Below are 25,246 nucleotides of genomic sequence, written 5' to 3' on the forward strand. Positions count from 1 at the left end.
CAGGTATAGCCACTTCTCCTCTCTAACCATCACTTTTCCTTACAATTTCAAAAAGAGAGAAGTCATGTAGGATATGAGTCTTTTCTTCAGATCCCTTTAAGGTTACAAGAGTACTTTAGAGCTCACACATGCAAACAGTCAGGCAATAACTTAAATACCAGTAGATAGCACTCAAAAATACATCGCATAATTCCTAATTTTTGTAGGATAGTTGTACACTGAAAATGGTTTCTTCTGACTGTTCTTTATCTCAGTGTCTATTTGTGTGCTGGAGAAGCATAGCCCTGTTCCAGGGTTTTCCTCCTTTTTCCTAATAGGGAAAGTTTATAGACAAATGTGAAGGGCAATCTTGCGTATACTGGTGGCCAGATCCAACAGAATTCTATGGAAATAGTATGTGTATGTTTTTACACTGAACTGGAAAACCTCTGTGTTTTCTGCATCTGACCTTCATTTGCAGCTTCTGATTGACCTCTTCAAAACTGACTCAACTAATTAGTCTTGCAGTTACAATGAATTTAGGAATTGTACCTGTATCACTTCCACTATTTTAACATTTATCTGTTGCTGAGTATGATGAAAAGGAATCTTCATCCTCTCAGAAAGTGTAGGGGTGACAATGAGAAAATCCTCACTACTTTTGACCCACTTCAGCTCTTTTAGAAACTGTTGTAATTAATTCAGATATGGGAATAACTACTTAGCAGCTCTCTCTCCAAGTGATGATTTCATAATCAAAATTTTAATATTAAATCTTTTCCAAAAATCAAGCCTCATTTTTCAGGGGGAAACATCAGAATTTGTCTGTCTTATTTCTACTGATAGGAATCACACTGTCAATCATCACTTTGAAAAGCAGGAGTGTATGATTTACACAGTAAAGTTCATCCAGAATTAACACAGTTTCCAAAAAAGAGAGAGTTCCAGACTTTGGCTGCGATCTAAGTTTCCTCAAAATTCAGAAATGTTGAGATCCAGAGGTTTGATTCCTGTTTATCTTTAATTGAAAACAGAATGAAAATTTCCCAATATTTCCACTAGGCAAATACACTGTATCATGAACATCAAAAAGAATCTCAAAATCAGGAAGATGACACACAATAAAACAAAATTAAACTGAAATGGATTAAAAGTTCACTTTGGATAAACATTCAGAGCTTATGAAAATTATCCAAGCTATTCAGATCAGCAAAAGAGGAACTTATGTCTCATAAGCTCAGGCTTTCTGCTTGTTTCTGCCTAATCCAGGTTTAGTATGAGAAAGAAAAAAATCAAAGCAAAGATAAAGAAATCTAGAAGAAACCTAGCAATGTTATTACTAAACTAGAGCTATTCTGTCTATCCATATGATGAGATTTATAAAGTTAATATTATTAAGCAATTACTTTTTCACTTATGGTTAAGAAGTCAGAGAGTAACTTAATGAAGAAGTACAAGCTACATGGAAAAGTCTGGTAAGCAGAGAAGTTTGGAGTTGCCATAAAGATGCTCAGCTTCCCCTTTCTTTCAAAAGATTAACCTCAAGGTCATGCCCTTTTTTATGTTATAGTGGATCAGAAGCTTTTCAGCATCAAATTATCAATGTTTTGTTGTATCACATCCTTTCTGCAGTCCCATCAATCCCATGAGTCTAAATCAATTATATGGTCATGTTCTGCATTCAGTGGACAGGTCATATGTTAGGTGGCAGCCATGCGTTATTTCCGAGGGGGAAACTTTAAAATTTTTTACAAATATCAAGACAAAAAGGTGAATAACGTTTTCACACATACAAGCAAGACACAAGTCTACTGTTCCCTACATTTTGTGGACTATCTAAGAAATTGTCCTGTTTATTACTTTTTTCTCAGTTCATATACATCCAGAGTTTATCACATAGACATCTATGATGGAAATGCAAAGACTGGTGTGAATGAAGCATGAATGGAAACGTGTGTGGGAAAGCACCAGAAGAAACTATACTGAATGGCATATATTAATATCCAAGGCTGTGACTGACATCAGTCAGACCAATAAACCTAGAGGAACATGGTTTTTCCATGAAGACCTGAAGGCCTGTACTCCAGTGAGGCCACAGCACAAATGCATTACCAGCAAGAGACCTGCATAGTGATAGCAAGAGGGAGGACGCAAGGTTACAGCCCTTCCTGTGCCATTCCTCTTCCTGCTGTCCCAAGAAGAAGCCAGGCAGCCGTAAAGGTACCCAAAACTAGGGAACAAAACCAATAAGTATTTTGATTAAGACACAGGCAAATTGAAGCGACTTCAATGAAGGGCCGCCAAGATGCTCAGGGTGGGAACACTTGCCCTGTGAGGAGGGACTGAGGGAGCTGAGCTGCTTCAGCCTGGAGAAGGGATGGCTTTGGGATGGGCCTAACAGCAGTCTGCAGTGCCTACGGGGACATTATCAAGAACATGGAACCAGATGCTTCACAGGGGTGAACAACTGGAGGATAAGACAGCAGGCATAAACAGAAACAAAACAGGTTCAGGTTGGATATAAGGAAAAGTTTTTTCCCCATGAGGACAGTCAGGCATTGGAGTAGGCTGCCCAGTGGTGTTGTGGCAATTCCATCCCAGGAGGATTTCAAACCCCAACTGGACAAAGTCTTTAGCAACCTGGTCTGACCTCAGATCTGACCCTGCTTGAGCGGGAGATCGGGCTTGAGACTTCCTGAGGCCCCTTCCAGCCTGAATTATCCTGTGATCCTACAATCCTGTAAGACTTGTGGAAGATGGAATAAGCGATATTCTAAGGCAACAGATCACCTTAAGGGTGTAGAGTGATCCAAAAACCAGTTTGTTGCTCCCAGTCAAGAGGAACCCAAGAAACGAAGTGAGGACTGGGTAGCTGGTGTCTCTTGTCCTCCATGTCTCTCACAAGCGATCCTCGCCAGACCATTTGGTGTCTTGGTGCTTGTAAGCATGTGGGTGTGAGAGTATGAGTGAGTGAAATTGATGAGAACATGAGGGTGAGTGAATGAAATCAGTTTTGTTATAAAAGTTACCTTGCCCTTTCAGAAGCTTACTCACTAACTTCCCACAGATGTCCTGTTCCTAAAAGACATGATGGATCTAAAAGTGAGGTTTTACAGGGTACCACATTTAAGGCAGAATCTCTGTATTCTAAGACGAGTAATTTCACAGGAAGATACATCAGACTTAGCTTTGAGACCTGTTTTCTTTCAAAAGAAAGAGGAATATGTTCTTATTTTGTGACCCTTTTCATTCTGTATTCTACAATGGGAAGCACATCTAGCTGTCACATGGGCCTCTGGTGCCTTTTGTAGGAATAGTGTCAGTCTTTTGATCAGACCTTTCAGAAGTGACCAACAGACATGTAGAACCCAAACAACAGCACCTCAGACTATGGACATTTCCAGTGGTACCATGCATAGTCCACAGGCAGAAGGATGCTGAAATCTTTCTTAAAGATAATGCTGGATGTAGACTGTGGATTTCACAAAATATTCATATTATTTTAAGAACAGCAGGGGTTTGTGAAGGAAAACAGAGATACCAAACAAAGAGATTGATTACTTTTCTTGGAATGGCTAAAAGAGTCTTCACAAGAGGTAGGTTAATTTGGTATACTTCTGTAGCCTGCCGTTGTGGTCAGCAGAGAGAGATAAGCTGTCTAAGCAAGCCCTAAGCCTTGGGCTTTATCTTGACTTTAGCAGAAACCTAGGGAGACTGGTGCTTTATTGACAACCTCCTAGATGGCTGGTTAGCAGCAGCCAGCACACAGATTATGGCAGGAGATTATGATGAACAGAAGAGTTGGATGCTCTGCCACTATCTGAGAAAGAAATATCACTATGAAACAAGCTTGAGGAAAGAATCAGCAGAGGATGTAAGCTGGGAAAAGTGTCAATAAACCCCAAATATAGGCCAGAAAAATTACTAGCGCTGATAGAAAACTGACCTTGACTTGTTGGCACTAGGCACCTGAATTAACCCAAAGGTGAAGGTGAGCATATTCTCTCACGGTATCTCCCACTTTCTGCCACAATATTGCAAAGTCAAGAACTTGTACTCAAAGGGCTGAAAGTTAGGTTCAAGATTTTGGGGGGCTGATATGGATGCTTTGCTGCTGCTTGTTAGACCACAGAGAAAATAATGACAATGATGGTGTCACACCACACTAGAGGTCGGATTCAGGTCTCAGTTCAGACAATTACCTATGAACATTTAACTGTCTAAACTACCATTAAAGGTAGAGCTATTTAACACAGTTACTGGAATCTAGAGTGAGACTTAGCAAGTTGTAGGTGTATGTAAACATAAGTGTATTAACCTGCAAGATGATTTCCACCCTTTATGTCAGTCAACTGGATGCTACGAGTATTGAGTGAGTCTGTAGTCCATAAAGGATGAATCAAAATGTAAAGACATTTGAACTCTTATATAACTTTAACCCATCCGGAAAAACAGCAGATAATACATATGTGTAGTTCTAAACCAACGGTGCTGGGTAAAAGGGGGAAAGAATCATCACAGCTTTTCTGAGAAACTGAAACTGTAAAGGAACTTACAAAAAGACCATCCTGTTCTGAACACTTTCTATCTAAAAGCAGATGTAATTAAAATGAGGAAAAAGAGAAGATAAAAGTTAAAATAATTTGCCCAAACATGCCCATACTTCTATTTACTGAGAACATCTCCATATTTTGGAGTTGAGGGGTATGTAAGGACTGTGATGGAACGGCAGTAAGTTTTAGAAGATAACAGCTTGGTGAACTGGTTCTGGGAGCATAAGAATATACATGGACCTGGTCTGGGAGCGTGAGAAGCGTGTAAGACACTGTAGCAGGCAGCAAACACCAGAGTGCTCATTAGCAAAATTCTGCTTTAAAATGCACTTATGGAGACACCTAACTTTTGAACATGTTTAAACTACCACTGACTAAGGAGAATAAGTTTGGGCTTAAATGTTTACTGAAATAAGATTAGTGAAAGATTTGATACATACATGACTTGGAAATTACAGGAATGGACAGAACAGAAATGTGCTGGAGTAAAAGCAGATAAATATCAGAGATGAACTGAGCTTGGCAGAACAGGTCCTTAAAAAGAAGAATTGTACTGACAAGATCCTTAACTTCCAAAGTGCCTATATTTTAACACTCTGTGCCTTTCAGAAATATATTCAGGATGAACAACATGAATATCAAACATAAAGTCTACTGATTTTTGATATTTTGGATTGTGAATAAACATCCTTTTCTACAGTGTTTTAGAAACTTTTAGTAAGTTTTATTTTCTAAAATAAACAGGGAACTAAAAAATATCTCCATTTACTGAATGATCCTTTTGGAGAAGAGATGAGCTCTATAGCAGTGATTTTATCTACGGTGTAATTTATTTTATTTCCAATTTTATTTGATTGCATTAACCAAGAGAATGACTTAACCAGAACAAATGGTGAAAAGAAAATTAAAGCCAAGTTCTAGATGTGTAATAGCTTGTTTTCCAACAGCGTGTTTTTGAAACAGATCAGTTTACTAAAAGATTTAATATTCTTTGAGAGTATAAGTGAAAATGTTGTCAACACCTTCCATTTGTAGCTGACGGATTTGAGACTGATGAGAAGTAAAGGCCATTCAAATACTGGTGGCAGGAGATAGGAAATATGATGACAAGCTGGAGAACTATATTAAGCAATGCAGGGGAAGTACACTGTGATAAGACAGATAACAAATATAGCTATCTCCACAACAGGTGAGTGAGCTGATCAGAACACATAAACTAGAAATAAAGGAGTAAAAGTGTTGAACTACTGCTGTAATATAGTGGGAAACCAATCCAGCTAAATCTTTTAAGTTCTAAAAGCAAAATCTTTTAAGTTCTAAAACCCTATGAAAACAGGTAAGATTAATAATATGGAGAAAATAAAGCCTCATCATCAATACCCTATGGGTCTCGTTCTGAGCTGTTTATTCACGGCTTTACTGCCCCTGCCTACAAAAGGAAGAAAAAAAAAAAAGACAGGGGAAAAAGCCCAACCTTATCAAATCTTTCTCTCTCTGCACAGGCTGCGAGAGAGTCGTATTGTGCTTCCAGTTAAAGGGAAGCTGCAGTGCCAAAACCCCTGAGATCCACACAGCCCCTGGGACTGGCAGCAGCACAAGGCCAAGCACAGACAGGGGCTTTTTTCATGCTGGCTCTGCAATGCAATTGCTCTTTTCATATAGAGGAGTGGGAGGGTGATCACTTTTGCCCTCCCAAAATGTGTGCCAGGATTGAAGATTTGCTCTTTGAACAGAATAGTCATTAGTTTGGTTCCCTGCCACTATTTAGTTCTGAGACAAAAAAAATGTATTCACTTTTTCCTCTAATCCAGTTGTGATTAAATATTGTCTGCTATAATGACAATTCTTCAGTAAGGTCTACAAGTGGGTTAAATGCAGTAGCCCAGTCAAGAAGGTAACACTTAAAAGGTGAATTAGGAAAATGCAGGTCATGAAAGTCAAAGCTCTGGGAGGAGGTGAGAGATGAAGGTTAAGATGAAGAAAGAAGAAGATGAAGAAAGAAGAAGATGAAGAAGAAAAGCAGATGAAGCATAAAAGAATGGTTCCTTAGCAGGGGAACTTAATGTTTTGTTTATTTGAAATTCTGGTTTTAAAGGGCTGGTGAAAGAATGGTATCAAAATTTTAGGGAACTTTTTTATTAGCTGAGACTAATTTTATGCTGTGTTGTCATAGATTTAGATATTTGTAAATAAGTACAGCTATACATAAAAATATATAATAAATATAATTCAGTAAAATGTAACTGTAAATAAAGCATCTATGACTACATAAACATTGAGAGTCATCTTCAGGAAACAAAAAGTCTATCTATATGTGTTTTATTGTGATGTAGCATACACTTCTTGTAAAATAATTGGAAATAAGAATTTATACCATAGAATCATATTTTTATAAGATAGAATTATAGAATCTTTGAGGCTGGCAAGCACCTCTGAAGATCACCTAGTCCAACACCTCTGCTCAGAGCAGCGTCAGCTGGAGCGGGGTGCTCATGGACTATGGCCAGGTGGCTTCTGAATACCTCCACAATCTCTCTGGGCAACCTGTTCCTGTGTTCAACCACCCTCACAGCAAAAAGTTTTTTCTTACATTTAAGTGGAATTTCTTGTTTTTTCAGCTGTCCTCAGTTACCTCTCGTCCTGTCACTGAGCACCACTGAAAAGAGCTTGGCTCCGTCTTTACCTCACCTCCCATCCCCATCAGGTATTTATACATATTGGTAAGATCCCCCAGCCTTCTTTTCTCGATGCTGTACAGTCCCAGCTCTCTCAGCCTCTCCTCATGTGACAGATGTTCCCATCCCTTAATCACCCTTGTGCTCCTTTGCTGCACTCATGATACCACCTAACAGCAGCACAAAGGATGTGTTGTTTGACTTCAGCTGGAGCAAAGTTAGACCAAGGCTCCATGCTCTTAAAATCCAGCCATCTCTTCCTCAAAGCATGTAAAGAGTATGGCCTTACAGTGGCATCGATCACATCTCTTCTGGGAATGAGCCAAGGTTCTTCCCAGTGGAGTGTTTCACTTCAGAGACCATAATCATATTCTGCTGTCTTCCATCATCTTGTTTCAGATGGTGACTTGACTAATTTCTAAAAGAAAATTTTAGTGACGTGGATTGGCTGATGAAATGGAAGGGATTTCTCCATGTTCAATGAAGGTACAACTGGGTTTTTTAGTTTTGATTTTTTTTTCCGTTTTAATTAATAGTAAAGAAAAAGAAGAATTCAAAGGTAACGGGGCACCTGGGGAGGGTTTCTTATATCTCCGTCATTTGTTTTGTGAATGCTCATGTCTAATGCATTCTTGTGTAGTGGCCCATGTTCAACAGGGGAGCGGACTCTACCTCACCCGCACTGAGGGCAGCCTTGCTAGGGGAAGGTAGGGTCATGGCTGGTGTCTCTGGAGGCCCCTTCAGGCCAAGCAGGCTCCAGGAAACCAAGGTGGCAGGTGACTCATCTGATCACTAATTCATGGATGTGACAGCAGGTACCACCACTGCCTTACCTAACTTGAGTAAGTCAGGCTTGTTCTGAGCATACGCGGCACTGCGAGCTCCACAGAGGACTAAAATACAAAGATTTTTCTTTTCTGAACTTCAAAAAGCCTCTGACAGGAAGTAAGCCATCACTGCAGTAAAGGTAAGGACCTGGTCCAACATGAGCAGGACCATAGTGTTAGACTCATTATAGCATTTCTACCTGAAACTTTATATGCCAAAGATGTTTGAGATGTCTCCACACATTAAACAGGGTTTCCTAAAAAAGACTACTGAATTTAGGCTCCTGAAATGTTGCTTAACAGAACTCCAGGCATGCAAATATTCTATTGAATGCTGGTTCTTAGGGCCCCAAATCCATCTGTAAAATGGGGATAACAGTACATTACCTCCCAGCAACTAAATATAAAATCTCTCAATAACATCCCGCTCTCAGGACCAGAATGAATGTCTTTCAGAGTGACAGTGCAAGGCACAGGCTGCTTCCTATGTGGAAGTCTGCTTAAAGCATTCACAAAACCCTCGCCTTGGAGCTAAGATCAGCTAATGCCCAAGAGAATTTCTTGGGCCAATCTCTAAATGCTGCAACACTGACCGCTTAAATCTGTCTGGGGAAAACAGCAAATAGACAGCCAAAACACTGCTCCCAGTCTTCCTCTCCCTCCCCTCCCCAAGACTCCGAGAGACATTTCTCTGAGAAATGTAATCCGTGACACAGAACTTCTTTAAATAAAGATGACAATTCAAGTGAGGCAGAATGGGATGTTATATCTCACAGCTTGCCATCTATAATTGTGAGTAGGTCAGTCACAATCAGAGCTCTGTGTTTTAGAATGCTGTTTTCCTTTCCAATATTTAGTATTGAATTGGCGAGTGGGTTTAAAGTAGTGTTTTTTGTATTAGATTTTGCCTTTCATATTAATTCCCGTCAGCTGCAGTGACACTTGCATGCAAGAGCACATTTGATCAGCTACAGATTTCCTCATTGCTGAGCTAAGCCAGAAAAACCCTCCTGACTGCAGCAGAAATGTGAGCAATAATCCTAGAGAAATCATGTGTTGCCAGCACTTAATGGCTAGCTCTCTGATTAACAACCTGAGGTAAACAGAGGGCAGTTAATAACGTAAACCACTGTGGTGTATAATATCAATAATGCCATGAAATGACCACGTTTTGGAGGACTATTGCTGATATAAAGTATATTCAACAACTTACACTAGCAATGTTATATATTTAAAGGAAGAAAGATGGGCTGGATACAACATCAGTTGTTCCACACCATTTTTCCTTTCAGAATACAGCTCTTTTGGCTATGTTTACAACTTTACTTTTGGATCGATACGAACTTTATAGGGCAGGATTTTTTCTCTGCTTCTCTCACAGCAGTAAGAAATGCCAGCACAGTCAATATACAGAATTGTCTGGCTCAGCACCAGAGGAGATAGTGCTAATCAAAGTAACAGCAGCAAAACTTGAACCGGCCCTTAGAAGGAGAAGGTATTACAGACTAATTCATTAATCTGTTAAGCCCCTGTGTCAGCGAGAAGTATTCTCTTTAGTCAAGTATCCTTAATAGGATATATCAGGCTCTGAACCTGAGGCAGTTCAGTTTTTAAACTACCAGGACAGGGATGTGAAATGTAATAAAAACATTTGCTATATATATCCATCTGGGCACCATCTAAGCGATCTCTACTGCTGAATGAGTTATAATCAAGTTATGTCTGAGCAACTACAAAATATGCCAATTTTTTGCATTTGGATAAATGATCGCTAGAAAAATAGATAGAAAAATATCAATTATATAACAGCAATTGCCTACTATTATTAGCCACACGCTAAATTCATGGTGCAGTCTCTCCTAATAATCGTGAAGCCCATCTCTCCGTATCCATAGCAGGAGTGACGATGCCCGGAAGCAGCACGTTCTCCGAAGTATACTCGGTGGTGGGACGCTGCACAAGGTGCCGAGAGTCAGTTAACCCATTCGCCGGTGTTGCCAGTTTTACGATAAGATAATATTAGTAAGCCTCTTCAAACACTAAAGAATTCGAACTAGCTGAAAACAATCAGGTTTCACTGAGGAACCAAGAAGGAACAGGCATTTTGTCTCCCAGTCCTTGCGCTCCGAGGTGGAAAAGCACAGGCTGTATTTTGTAAAGCCAAAGTTTTGCCTCAGTGTCACATAAAATAGGTCTGATGAGAATTTAAAGGAAAAGCTGGGGTGGTTTATTATTTTATTTTTGTTCTGCTTGTAAACTCTGAAAGCCTCTAGAAAGATGGACAAAATTTTGCTCATGCTTTTAATACAAACCAAAAAAACTGCCTCTGGCTGACACTAGTGATGGAAAGTTTACACAAAAGGATTTTGTTTCAGAAAGTTTTCAATTTCACACACACACAAAAGGATTATCTATTGGAACCTGAAAAACAAACTTGCATATGGCTGAAAGAGGAGAATAACAGCTAATATTCCACACTGCATTCAGTAACTAGAATAACTTTGTTTTCTAAAATTTGCTGTAGCAGAAAATGAAGAAATTACTGGGGTGGCAGCAGCAGGTACAGAGAGGGGGAACCCTGTTTCCAAATAAAAGCTACCATTGGGGTTTTTTGTTTTTTTTTTTTTTTCCAAGGTGTCTGCATTGAAAAAGGAGATGAAAGAAAAGAAAAATATTTTTCACTTTGGGACTTTCAACAAGAAAACTGAACATTTAGGTTTTCAATTAAAACTCTTTTTAGCAATATTTAAACAAAATGTTTCCTTTCATACTGAATTATTCTGAAAGAGGAGGAGGGTAATTTCTCAAGCAGCTCTACTGACAATGAAATTCTTCAGGATTTCACAACATTGCTTCCTACTGTGTTTCCTCCAACTCCAGAGAAAAACAAATGCAAAGATTTGCAAAGCATTAAAATAATGGCAGGCGTATGATTTTTTGTATTACGCATGATTTAGAGCACCATGTTTACTCCAAGCTGGTAGCACATCTGCAATGGCATTACATGACTTTTCTCAATAAAAGAAAACAGTGGCAGGAAGCAATTATATAGAAAGGCCCACTAATATAAGGCATGTAGCCTTTAAAAATAGGAGGCATTAGTTCCTATATAAAAGTTAAATCAAATCACGCAGATCACACTGTAATTATTCCTTTTTCAAATCTTGTTAGGTATAAAGATTATTGATACTTGGGAGGCAAACAGCAGGGACACTAACAGCAGTGGCAGCTTCACGTTGTTTGTCATATTCAGAAATGAGCCAAATATTGCCCTCATCCTTTCAGTGCAGTTTACCTGATTAATCTGAACCTAACCAGCTCCTCTCTCCTTGATGACTATGCGAGAACGGCTAAAAGGAAAACAAAAAACCTCGCTCAAAAATGTGCCTTACTGAGCTTCTTGTGGCTCCTGTTGCCAAGGAAACCTGAGCAAATTCCTCTCAGAGAATGCCCTGAACTGTTTAAGCCAGCCAGGCTTCAACCTGGTATTAGGGAAGGAAACAAAGACTGAAAACAAACAGGACAACACGTTTGTAAAGCCCATTGGGGAGAGAGAGAAAAATAAACTACAGGATAAAGCATCTGCTAGTGAAGAATATCTTTCATTTAGGTCAAATCAAGGCTTTTCAATCTCTGTCTATTGTTCCTCCTCTGGAGGAACCCGTTACTTCAGACAAATGGGAGAGAGAATAGGTCTCTTGTTTCAGTTATTGAGTTGATGGTGTTACAAATCATCTGTCTTTTGGAAAACCATCTATTAGTGTTCTCTGATCCTTCATGAAAAGGAAGCTGATTAAAATTATTAACAAAATTATCTTCCACTTTTTATTTTGAAGTGTGATCCTGGCTCGGAGACAAACAATATCAGTAATTATCACTGGTTTAATCAGATGCCTTTTGTACAGTTTTCTCTCTTCCTCTTCCCTCCTCCCTTTCCTATTTTCTTTTCTGCTTTTTCTGATTATAAATCTCAATGGTTTCATTAAATGTTTAGGGCCAAATTCTGGCATTCTGCAGAGCTGGCAAGAAAACAGGCATATATTAATGTTGCAAAAGCATGCATATTATGAGCCCATGTCCTGGCCAGCCCAGACCCTGCACACTTCATATCCCTCCTCTACCGCATCATTCCCTGAAGGGGTCATTCATTCCAGGAGCAAGAGTTGATGCATGGGTTGGGGTGCTTAGAGCCTTGTGTGCATGGCTTATGGACTACGATGATCACATCTTCTGATCTTCTGGACCCACCCTTCCTATCCTCATCATCATTGTATGGGAGCGCTCCACAGCCCTGGAATGAACCTCGGTGGACCTGCCGCAGCCACGTGAGACACCATGCTTGGGCTGAGCTTTCTCTGCCGCGTCAGTCTGAGGAGCAGGATGGCCAAGGTGGACGAATACCTGAGGCACTTGCAAGGGGCAGAAGGAAGAGCTCTGACCATCAGAGGTAGTTCCCAAGAGCTCTCATGCCAGGTTAAATCAGGCTTACACCACAGGTTTCAAAGGACTTTTTCTGACGTAATAGGAAACTGAATAAAGGCAATCCAGTCTCAAATCAATAGAAGAAACCTTCTGAATTGATGCCTTTTTCTGCCAGGCTCACAGCAACAGAGTCTATAAAGTATGGGGTGATCATAAGATGGAAAGCAGTCAAGGATAATTCAGCTTCTACTTGGAATAATAACTAAAAATGAATGAACAAGTCTATAAAAATATGTTTAAAATATACATTTAATTAGACCTCTCTCTGATCCTCTGGTACTGTGGCAGAGGACTTCTGAGGAGCTAGAAAAAGAGGGGTAAATCACAGTGAGTTTAGGAGGGATGCCATAAGAGATCTGGGAACTAACTGAAGAACTGCTGAGGCTTCCCCAGAGGCCTTAAATAGTCACTTGCCTTGCTTATGCTGCAGTCCAGACTTGGCATTTTCCACCCTTGCTTTAATGTTATTTAAATAAATATAGAGGGCTTTTTTCCCCTCTGTGAGTTTCCTTAAGGTTTTTTAGATAGCAGATAAGAGGAAAATGAGCAAGAATGTGAAAGAAGCTGTGTCAGAGAAGCGTGTGAGAGTTGGCAAGAAATCTTTGGCGCTATTGTGATAGACCAGCTCAGAATGCAGTAAGAGCCAAACAGCCCTCTCTGTGGATTATTTCTGCACAGGGTATTCGTGAGTTTGTGCTTATGGAATTTCTGCCTGATCCTTCCATTGGGAAGATGGGATTTGCTCTCCACGTGGATTGGGAGGAAAGTTCAACCGCCCAAACCTTCAGTTCCTGGCAAACTTGTGTACAGTCAGAGCCATCTATGCAGCCTGTCTGATTCTGGGGGAAAAGCACATTTTTAAATACACGATAGCTTATGTGAAACTCCATCTCTATGAGTGAGAAAGGTACATTTTACACAGTCAATAGTCAGCAGGCTTTGAAGTACTGGAAGCATATTTTACTTTCAGCATATTTTAAAGATTGAGGTGGAAGTGTCTTGTCTATGCAAAAATCTCTATTAGGTCTTGGTTAAATACATCTATAATTAAATATACTGTCTTTTTTAATATAATTTTCTGCATGCAAAACTAAAGTAAAATTCATAAGGGAAAAGTTAGAGTCAAAAAACTCTGTTTCTAGTCCCACCCATTCAGAACCATACGATAGCTGTTCTGCTGCTCTGGCTGCTGTAGCTTATGAGACCTGCCAGGGTGTGTTTGATAAGAATGCTCAGAAACCATTCACAGCGATACTAAACTCATCCTATACGCTCTGCTGTATTTGGAAGCTTTCACTTCTCCAGACCCTGTGGAAGCTCTAAGTAACCAACAAACTCCCATGAAGTCTCTGCCTTGTGGCTTTTAGACACACCTGGAGAAGGAAAGGAGACATAGTACCCAAGAAATTATTCTGATTTTAGGGAGAAAGGGGAGCAGTGAGACAACAGCAGCATTAACCTTTGCTACCTACTGTCCTTCATGCCCACAGGACGGGGACAGCAAAACTGTGCCCCACTCTCTGACCAAATCCTTTTCATCTCCTTTCACTTGTGGACAACTCTTCCATTTTTTAACCCCTTGTCTATTGTTTATCTGATGCTCTGAATAACCCCTTCTGCCATTACATAAATTTTCCATTTGGAAACAGTCGATTTCTTCCCTGGAAATTATGAAACAGAGTATTTTTACAACCAGCAAACTTTGGTTTGATAACCTCTGAAATTCTAACCTGCAGCCTGAAGAGGATCCCAACTACTGAATTTAAAATGTGAACTACTCCTCAATGGATTTCACTTAGTGGAAATATGGTGCACCACACCTGAAGCCACCACTGAATTTCTCATGAATAACACCTGAAAGGAGAACTGTCAGTAATTCTCTCCAGCTCTTCTCTCCAGCCCACCTACCCCTACCACCCTTTGCTGGTGTCAGCAGCTCTGTACAGCTCTTCACTCCCTTGGAGGCAAGTGGTGCTACTGTATCTGGCCGTCACGTAGGTCATAACGTCTCTCCTTTACCTAACGGGGTCATGTGTGGGAAGCTGGAAGCATCATTGCGTCAGACAGTAAAACCTTCCTTGTGAGTGGCTCAGGGCGGCTAGGGTAGCTCTCCTTTTTGTGACTATATTCCCCCAGGAGAGCTGTTCTAAATTCAGTGTTAGAGGAACAGAAGGACTACCCTAAGTGCTGGAGATGTGCCGGAGCTGGTCACAGACAATGGGCCTCCTTCCTGCAAGACATGACTGGAGATGCAGTCACTGTGGGATCAAAATGTCAAACTCCTTTTGATGACGTGAACTTTTCTGACAGGTTTGAGGCACACGGCAGTTCCACTCCCCCACATGCAGAGCGAAACAGGAATAGAAACGACAAGGGAGTTCTTTGTTGAAAATGAAAGAGGATAGGAAGGAAAGGAAACATGAGATCCATTTTAAATCATTGGAAGCATTCAGCTGTCAGAGGATAAGATGCTGTAAAAGGACCACGTAAAACAAATATTATTATCCTAGTTACAGAAGCTCACTTAATCCTTCTTATTACTGGTGAACCTCAAAAGCATGGTTTCTACATGCTTTTAGTATAACAATCATTTAAAACTTGTTTAAAGATTAAAACCACAAGTCTTTTGGGAAAAAGTACTGATACACCTTATTCGGTCCAGGTACACATTCCTGGACATGTATAGCCTGGAGCAGAGAGTGGAGGTGGCGTGGAGCAGGGTGGGCAGTGGCCGGTTTCCTAACCTCCCCAGCAAGTTCTCGAAGGAGTAGGTCTGAAGCATTAGCTGACATCAGCACATCTCTAGTATCTGCAGTTTTAATATGCTGTTTATATGTATTTATTACTGCAGTTGGAAGTCGGAAGCACTGTTATTTAAGTGCTGTTTGTCTTCCTTTTTCTTTATTACTGCAATCAGTAAGATTGATCTTAATTAAAAGTCTAAAGTTCAATGATAGTTTAAAAAGGAGTACCTATAGCTTTGATGGCCTCTTGAAAAGGGTACCTGGATTTTGTTTAAAAAATGAGAATGCTGTAGTTTTTGTTTTATTTTACTTATTAAGTTCTATTTCTACGCCTGGCTTTAAGGGTTACCTTCTTAGTGAAAACAGCTGTGCATGTCTCTGATAAGCTAATGCTGTACTGAAGTCCCAAGTGTCTTCTCCTTGGGCCCTGTAATGCGTTACAATCCAACACCTAATAACAATGGTCATTTTTAACAGTACATGACAACATGAAATAAAACTGGTACTTTTAAAGTTTACAACTGTGTTGTATGATTACGAATTTATGTAGGATTTTAACGTAGCTTAATGCAGAAAAAAAAATGTGCCCAAGGTGTTAAGCACAACGGCAAATATGACAAAGGTATTCTTTCCAGGTATGTCTCCATTTTAATTTGCTCCTAAAAAATACAAATTTCACGGTGCGTAGAAATTTAGTATTTATTTCAGTCATGTTTTCCATTTGCAGTATTTATATGCCATATACCCACTGAATTAAGGAAAATGCAGCAGAGATATCAACCTTACAATGGCTAGATTCAGGTCATTTTATGAATGGCCTGTCCTCATCTCAGAAATGAACCATTTTACAATAAAGGCTAAAATTAATGGAATTCCATAGTACAGATCAGGGAGCTATATTTGTGCACATTTTCCATAGCTTTCCATCTTTACATAAAACACCAAAGGCAAATTTTAGTAGTCACATATGGTCAAGATCTGAGTCCCTGCAGCAAAGGATGACCCATTAGCACTAACCATAAATAGTTCTTCAGGGCAGATTGCTCTTGTGATGGCAACACAGACCCTGGGAAGGCACGAAACCTGGGTCCTCGCTGCTATTCCAGTCACTGCCTCACTCTGCGGTGGAGAACTACCTACCCTGTCTGATCTGCTGAAACACTGATATCTTTAAATAGTCTGGAAACTCTCATTTTTGTTCAGCCTCATGGCAGCCCTTCTTAGCTTTTGTGTAAGAGAATTTCACCTTTGTTTATGATGGTGCAGGCCTCAACATCTTCTGTTGCATATTTTGGATGTAGAAAATATTTTAATTATTAATTAAGGTAAAAATTCCTTTGTAATTTGAATTTTGAGAAGCATTTACTTTTTATGTCTTATTCAAGAAGTCAGAATGAAAAGAAAATGCAAATTAGCAACTTATTTGTACATTCGTTATTTATTCTTCCTTTAAGTGATAATGTGGGTAAAACATCTAATTCCACACAGGGCTTTCATTTTGCTTTCTGTATTTATCAGTCATTTTATGTTTGACTGATGTCAGCTACAGGACAAAAAGCTGTATCATGCATTTAGGAGGATTCAAGCGCATTTTCAGCTATATACATCCTTTTGGGAAATAATTTCTGTATTACTACCAGAAAAGACAGTGTATTTACAGAATTTTCAGCTTCTTGTTTGGGGATTTTATACTCTTTTTGTATGGTGTCGCAACCTCTGTTGCTGACACTTGAATAATTTATGTACAAATCAACATGTGCAGGATACTTCTGTAGGGCACAGCATCATTCTGTGTCATTCATTATGGATTTGTCTGGGTCACATGTCCAAAGCCAGGATGCACATAGCTTTCATGACAAGTGAATATTGAGCCCAAAATATTAACACAGTAAAATGTTTTTGAGCAGATATTCTGCTTACTCTAATTGAACACTGATGCAATGGCGTGGTGTTCTTCTTTCCTGCTGAAATATAACTGAATATTCAAAATGCATTTTCTGGCATTTCAGGGCTGCAAATCAAGAGGAAATTACTGCAAAACACAATGCCATCCACTTGAAGCTCTCAGAAACGTTAGCATCAAAATGAGAGATACCTCTGTAAAACTAGAGGCATACACTGACTGATTGCTAACAAAATAAACAGATTAGAAATGCAGTCCAGCCAGAAGGGGGTTCCACCATTCATTCAATAGTAAAAAAGCTCTGCATATTGCATTATGCTAGAAATAAACATGAAAGGTCTTCTAGAATGGATGTAATACACAGTAAGCAAAATGGAAATGTACTTTTCCCCAGGAGGTTTATCTAATCTGAGAGACAAGCATGCCTATGTCATCCATAGTCAAACCAGCCAAACAATTACACCAGGGATATGTTTTCTCAAGAGGGAAATTGTACAAAAGGGCATAATGTGCACTCTATGTACACAAATCGTATGCCAAACCGTGTACCCGGGGTCTGCTCATGCAAGAAGGTCCCAGCGGGCATCAGCAAGGTGGGCAGCCTTCTCTCTCTGTTGGTGTAGGAAGTAAGAGGAGAAAGGACGAGAGAAAAAGGGTAGACAGCAAAGATTCACACCCCCCGGTCCCAGCTTCACCCCTCTGCTCCCAGCATAGCCACACCTCAGTGCGGGTGATACGGGCTGCTGGAAGCGACGCCTGACGCTGGTGCCCAAGGGCTCTGCTGGGCAGCGAGCTTGGCGGGCAGCAGCCCCAGGCCGCCCGCTCGGAACTCTGCGCAGCAAAGGTCAGCCTCTAACTCGAGCCCTTTTTTCGGTTTTACTTAGCCTACCATACCTGTTTTATCACAGGGCAGTATCACTAGTGCCGCGGCAAGTATGTTTTGGTATCTGTACTAGACGCTACTGTATGTTTTCCCAGTTACAGGCAAGCAGGGACAAAGGTTCATCAGTGAGTAATGAATCAAATGCTAAGGTGGAGACAAGATTTAATTGTTTAAACATAGTCATTGCAGGCATGTAACAGCCTTCCCTTTGAAACGTACTGAGCTACAGACGACGGGCAAGAAAATTTGGATTTTTTCAATTTAAAGCTTGATCATATCAGCTGCTCCCCGTCTGAGCAGTTACAGGTTCTTTATTTTACTAATTATAAGAGTAATTACGCCATTAGTTCTCAGAAAGTAATTTTAATAATTAGGTCAAACACAAAACGACTCCAATCTCATGACATACTAATTTAAATTGTTTGGATATTGTAATTTAGTAGGAGGAGTCAGCGTTAGAGTCATTTTGGGGATTGTAAGAAGGAAAATACAGCTGGAGAAATAACAGAAGATGAATTCTCTGTCAGAGACGTTAGTTAAGTTGTTTCTTGAATGATGTTAAGTGAATAACATTAAAGCTATTTGATAGTGATGACAGATAAAATTATCATGTATTGAAAAATATATTAAAGATTTGATTCAGAGGCCATAATTTTGAATGAGCATACCAACCCCCTTTCTCTATTACTGTAGCAGAAGAAGAAAACATTTTCAATTCACCCATCTAATTTTCTTGAGAAATGAATCCATTCATATCTCTGCATGATATATGCTATTCTCGAATCCAGTTTCTGTTGCAACCTCATAAATCTTGAACAAAATTTACAGACACCAGGGGGCTTAGGCCACCAAAGCCAATTACATTGATGTAAAATCCATGTACGTGAGATATTTGGGACAAAAGAAGAAGGGAAAGAAGAGGAAGAGACTGTTCAGCCCAGGACAGGAAACAGAGGCGATGTCAAAATCACTCCAGACCTGGCTTCTAGCAGTCTGCCTTTATCAATACTTCTATCCATTCATGCCCAGACTTTTTTCTTAGAAAGAAATATCATTCTAGCGCATTTTTATGAGACTGCTTGCTCAACAGAATATTTTTCAGTGAAAGTAAGTATGAGTGAGTGAGGTCCTTGGTACTGCATGACCCTGGACTTTTTTTTACTATAAGTTAGAAACATGCCTGCAAAAGTCTGAGAATGGAGGAGAGCTATTTTCGGCCAACCATGCCTAACATGACCTGAGAGCCATCTGGTCCTGTGCATTTAGCAGGGTGAATAGCCCAGTAGATGCCTCACTTCCCAGTAAATCCCATATAAATCCCATCAATAACACATCAAACCTTTCTGATCATGATGAAGTAGAAAGCTACGTTTGACTTCTCTCTACCCTGTCAAATTATTCAGAATTCTCCTTTCTGAAAAGAGAGAGAGCAGCCACATAGACATCAGGCATCAAACAATTCTTAAAGTCAGGATCCCACTGCCTGAATCTACCAAAAAATGGAATACAACAGCTATCTCCTCTAAAGCTTTGCTGACATTCAAAGTTTTCTTGATTTATTTACCCCTACTTAGGGTACAGTGGAATGGAAAAGCAGGCATACAGACTTTTTGCTTCACACGCAAGGAACAGAGAAGTTGAAACTTTGAAATTCCATTTTGTGAAAATCTTTTGCATTATTTTATTCAAGCAGTAAACATTGTGGTATAAAAATAATCTTTACACAGAAAACATATTCTTCCCAGCCCACAATACCCTCTTAATTTGACATTCTAAGTTAAAAATGAATGGGACTGGCGGCTTGGTCAAAGAACATGTATTTTTACTGACATAACAGAAGGTTGCTGGCAAGTTTCATTACATTTATTACAACTATGACTGTCTTTAAAGGCATATCAGTGAACAGTGTGATTTTAGAAATTAGAAGAAGGAGTCCTGTGGAAGTATGAGAAATTTCTGCATTTCCAATTTGTTAAATATAACAAGCAACTTTACTCATTGGATTAATCACTACAAGACACTATTCAGACCTTAGCTAGTATTTCCTGAAAATTCTAATTCTTTAAAATTTGATAGGAAAGATTAAAATAAATGTTAGTCAGGGATCAAACTGAAAGTTTTCAAATTCTCACCAATATTGTTTCACACTTTTTTGATGGACTTTTTCAAAAATATTTGAAATTCAAGAAAGTCTTTGAGTGATTAATTAGAGAAGTTTATAAATTTATCTCTGCAAAAATGTTCCTAGAAACAGTTTTTCTAACACCTGTACAAAGTACTGAATTTTAAACTAACTCTGATGAGAGAACTGTGGTTGGAATTGTTTGGGATTTTTACAGTCTAGGAGGAATGTTAGTACTGGTGAATTTTTAAGCATGTCTACACATAACAGTTATGCCATTTGCAAATCATATGCAAAAGAAAGCCATTTGCATGCAGTATGGAACGTGAGATTTAGACCAACTATGAATCCCACAAAAATCCCATGTCACATTCCACAAAAATAAAGATGTTTAGCCACTGCTTTCATTGAATTAATTACTTATGTTCACAGAAACACTGACCATATTTTCAAAACCTAGTGAAATGATCCTTCTAACTGGGTCAGTATATCTCCTCTAAAATAGTTTTGCAGAATTGCTCCCATAACTACCTCAAAGGCTGTTATATTTTTGGAGCAAGTGTTGTGGTCTTTATACAACAGAATCCAGATTCATTGCACATAGTACAAGGACATGTCAAAAAGGACCTTGCAGCCTGTTCCGTGGAGTGGAAATCTCCCAGAGGAAAGCAGTTGGTGTTGACATCACAGCAATTTTAGTTTCCACTCAAGGGCTCTATAGGAATTTTGCTGAAGTAATTTTTTTTTCCCTCAAAGTGAGTACCTCACTTCTTGGACAACCTTGACCACACTTGTTGCAGTATTTGCTCCTCTCTCATTCCTCAAGAAGAAAAGACAGTTTACCACGATAATTTTCTAATGTTGCAGCCTTCTCTTTTTGTGTCTTTCACCTGTTGCAATTTACACTGTACCAGCAGCTAGACTAAATTCTAGCCTGAATCCATCTTCTGTCTTCTTCTGGAGTCCTGTTTGTGGAGGTTATCTTGGTGACCAAGATATGAATATTCTGAGATTCAACTTGACATGTCTTGTGGCCTAAGCTAATTTTTTTGAAATTTTAACTTCAAAATGTTCTATTTCTCTCTCATAGTTGGAGCTAAATCAACATGGATTCAAGACTTTCAATTGGCAACAGACAGCAACAGGAAAAAGTTGGAGGAACAGGGATTTCTATTAACTTTAGAGATCATTTAGTCATGAAATCCTTTACCACAAAGTGTGTAAGGAACCACTCAATTATAATCAAGCAGTTCAGAGGTCTTCCTAAAAGAATCTGGAATTGGAATAGAAAAAGATATTCAAAACCCTCAAGTGTATTTTGGATAGAGGCAGAAGGCAGGAAAATTATTTGCTTTTTTGTTGTAATTAATAGCTACTGAATTTTGCAAATATATTTGTGACAGACCTCTTTCACAGATCGTCGTGCCTACCTCGCAAGACTTAAGGGAGATACTCCCTGAAGTCAGGGTTGTGAGGGACTAGCTCTGGCAGGAGCACCATGCACCTTCCAAAATGCCCTCCCAGTTCTGCTGGCCACAAATTCCTTACTGACAGCAACTGATGGTGAAGATCTCAAGAGGTTACTGTATCCAGCTGTCTCTTACTGCACATCCTAATTCACTTTGAGTCACCTTCACCTATTCACCATAGCCCCTGAAGTTTCTGTCATCACATCTTTCTCTTGTGTCTTCTAGCTTCTGGGTCAACATTTAAACTACTACCTGTTTAATACTTTTTGGCGTGCTTCTCAGTGGTCAGTGTCAGTGATATATGCAGGCAGTGTGTCCTGAGGCATGCTCTTTCTCCCTGCATCAGTTCTCTCTGCATCAGTCCCTCTGTCTTTCTTCTCTGATGGTTCATAGTTCCAACAGTAGGGAGGGAAACTCTGTTCACTGCCTTCACCTATTTTGCTCTCCTTTCTCATTATTTTAGTTGTGGTGAGGAACAGACTCCAAGACCATTCCAGAAGACCCTTCAACTTAAGCTTACATGGTTTTCCTAGAGGTCCTCAGCCCCATTTCATGCCTTTCAAGAAGAATCATGACTGGCTCAGTTTCAGGTCCCATATACTTTTGATCTCAAGAAGAACATCTTCTGGTCTATCCTGATGTCTACTGTAACCTCAAAGTAAAGTAGGCAAGTAAGGTCTTGAACATGCTAGAGTATGCATAACAGGCTGGATGTTGAGTCTCCAGGTATATCTGCATTGCACAAAACCAAATAGTTGTGTACTGAAACTTTTCTGGCCAAATAGACCCACTCCTCCACATTGGTTAGATGCATCAAAGCACTGCTTTCCTCTATGCTTTTAAGCAAGATCTTCCTGGACTGCCAACCCCCATACCCTGAAATATTACAAAACTTGACAAATATTTCAGGTATCCTTGTCTTGAGGATTACTGTGTTAACAAACATGTCTAGCATTCTATGGGAAAAAAATCAGTTCATTTTGACCATCTGATAATTTCCTCTAGTCCAGAAGAAATAAAGTCATTGGGGCTTGGTGCAGCCTTGAAATACAGCAGTTCCAAGTGCCAACAAGTGACGGCTTTCAGAACATGTGATGTAAGAACATAACTGTATGAACAGAGCTGCAGTCAGTATCCAGTTCCTCCACCTTTCAATGCAGCTGGCCCTGGCCTTGAGGCTGCAGACAGTCCTGGCCTCACTGGAATAAAGGTCGGTTTGCTCTGGTAGTTTGGGTGGATTTATTGTAATTTCACAGTTTTGCAACAGTTTTATTGTAGACTATTGTCTACACGGGGCAAAGAGAAAGTTCGGGAGAGATAACCAGGACTTCTGCTGGGCTGGAGATGCTTCCTGCAGCAGTTCTCCTTTAGGTGGGATACAACATATTTAACTCTGCCATAAATGGTTCAAGATGTATTAGAAGCAGGCAAATAACAGTCCCTTTACAGTGCAAAAAGTACTTTAGTACTCTTGTAATATTCATCACCACTTTTGTGTGGCATCCATGGGCTCTCTTAGCAACTAAAATATGAATAGAGAAAGGCAGGTTCCCTGCCCCAAGGAGCTCATGATCTAGCCTTGCAAACAGTGTGCTGAAAGTAGTAATGTCCCGGAGAGAAAGCAGAAGAGACATCAACAAAATGAAGCAGTTATACACTGGGAACAAGTTCGTATCCCGGCAAAAAGACCAGGTAGAACAGTTTATGCTGCTTTTTACATTTTGGAAATGACAGAAACTAAAGGTACTGGTAACTAGCTTCTTGTAGGGTTCCATGGAAGCATATTTCTTAGTTAGGACCTTGATGTCCCAGGATCAATAGAGTGAAGGCCATGCAAACCCTTAGAAGCCCCACCATGATAAGAATGTGCTCCTCAGAAGGTGTTCTGGTAATATTCACACTATTGTATCTCTATTCACCCTACTTTGTCCTGGTACAAAGGAGAACAAAGTTTACTATTTTAAATGTGGGCATTGTTGTATGAAGGGCCAGACCAATGTTGCATGGACTGTTTGCACGCTTTTTGCCAGGCAGTTTTACAGAAGCTGGCAGTAGTACAGCAATGACTTGAATCTATTTCTTTGGGAATGAATTCATTAGAGTTAACTTGCATCATATTTTGAGCAATGGGGGGAGTGTTCTGCAAATTCTTAAAAGTACTTAAGAAGTGCCTCAAGTCAGCATAAAAAATGTACGAAGAGTTAATTCCTATGTTCTCCCATATTCTGATCTATAAGAACAATAGGCCAAATTAAAACCTGAAAGCACTTTTTAGCGTAAACAGAGTTAATCTTAGCAATGAATTTGGTTTTACTGTGCCAAACTGTTGTTTGGATTTTGGGGTAAAGTTTTCTTTTGCTTAACTAATTATTCCCTGGTTATCCTTTAGAAAAACTGGACATTTTCCATTACTCTGAACTACTCATGATATGCTAAAATACTGGTTCATCTCAGCATCTTGTCTAACTATGCGGGATTTATTCCTCCAGGTAGATGAAATGGAGATCATCCTATCCCTCTATTTTGTTGTTATCTATCATTGCATCTTATTTAAGAACGTAAATCCAAGTTGCTATGGGTCCTTATTCCTTATTGCAGCTTTGCAGGTCATACAGAGCTCTCCAAATCACAATCTCTAGGTTCTGCACTTCACAGAAAGCCAAAAAAAAGCTCTATCTTTCTAAAAATAAGAACAAGCCTTTCTTATATGAAAAAAGAATGCATCCAACTGCTGGCTCTGTGACTGGTGTACCATATCACATCCTATATCACATGATGTATCACATACATATTAGGTGTAATTTCTTAGCCCATTCTCTTTCACATAATAGGATTCAATAGAGGACATCTCAGAGCAGAGGGGACTTCAGCTCAATGGACGGCTCCCTGAGAAATTCACAGCAGGACCTCTATGGCAGCAGAGTTTGGTGATGAAGGAAAGGTTTCCTCAAGATGGTACCTCATTTAAGGGCCACAAATACTTACAGCAAGACTCTGCAATTGAAAGGGGCTATCAAAGAAAACAGCAGAATCACATAGCTAACCACAGCAACTTCTATAGAAGAATCCACTTAATTTACCCCATTTATTCTGACACTGATCATTCTATTCTGCATTGGTGTTTATGGCGACTTCATCACCGTAGTGCCTGCCAGTCTCAATGGTGGTGATGAAGAAGATGGTGGAAGTACCATAAAGGCTAATGTATTAAACGCCGTTTGTACACTACTCGTAAGAAAAAGTGAAGGTAGTGGGTTTTAAGGTGAGGAAGCTGTAAAACACTGGCATTAAGTCTATTACAGAGCTCCCCCTAATGGTGTTTCCATAAATATAGTCATGCATTGATGGAGGTTCCCAGGTGCTGCTCTTCCTATTTCTGCAATAACAACGACTATTCAGACCGGCTCTGCCTGTAAATGCCTCGCACTGCATCCCCCCTAAAACAGCTCATGGATACTACAGAGCAACGCCCATATTTTTGTCATTAGACTTCAGAAATCTCTCTCATCCCTGAAGATAAATAGGCTAGTTCTGGTGGTGGTACTGAACCATGGCATTGTTGAAGGCCTCATAGAGAGGAGACAACGGAATAAATATTAAGAGCATTTG

The sequence above is a fragment of the Mycteria americana genome, chromosome 2 (assembly GCF_035582795.1).
Source record: "Mycteria americana isolate JAX WOST 10 ecotype Jacksonville Zoo and Gardens chromosome 2, USCA_MyAme_1.0, whole genome shotgun sequence".
Lineage (NCBI taxonomy): Eukaryota > Metazoa > Chordata > Aves > Ciconiiformes > Ciconiidae > Mycteria > Mycteria americana.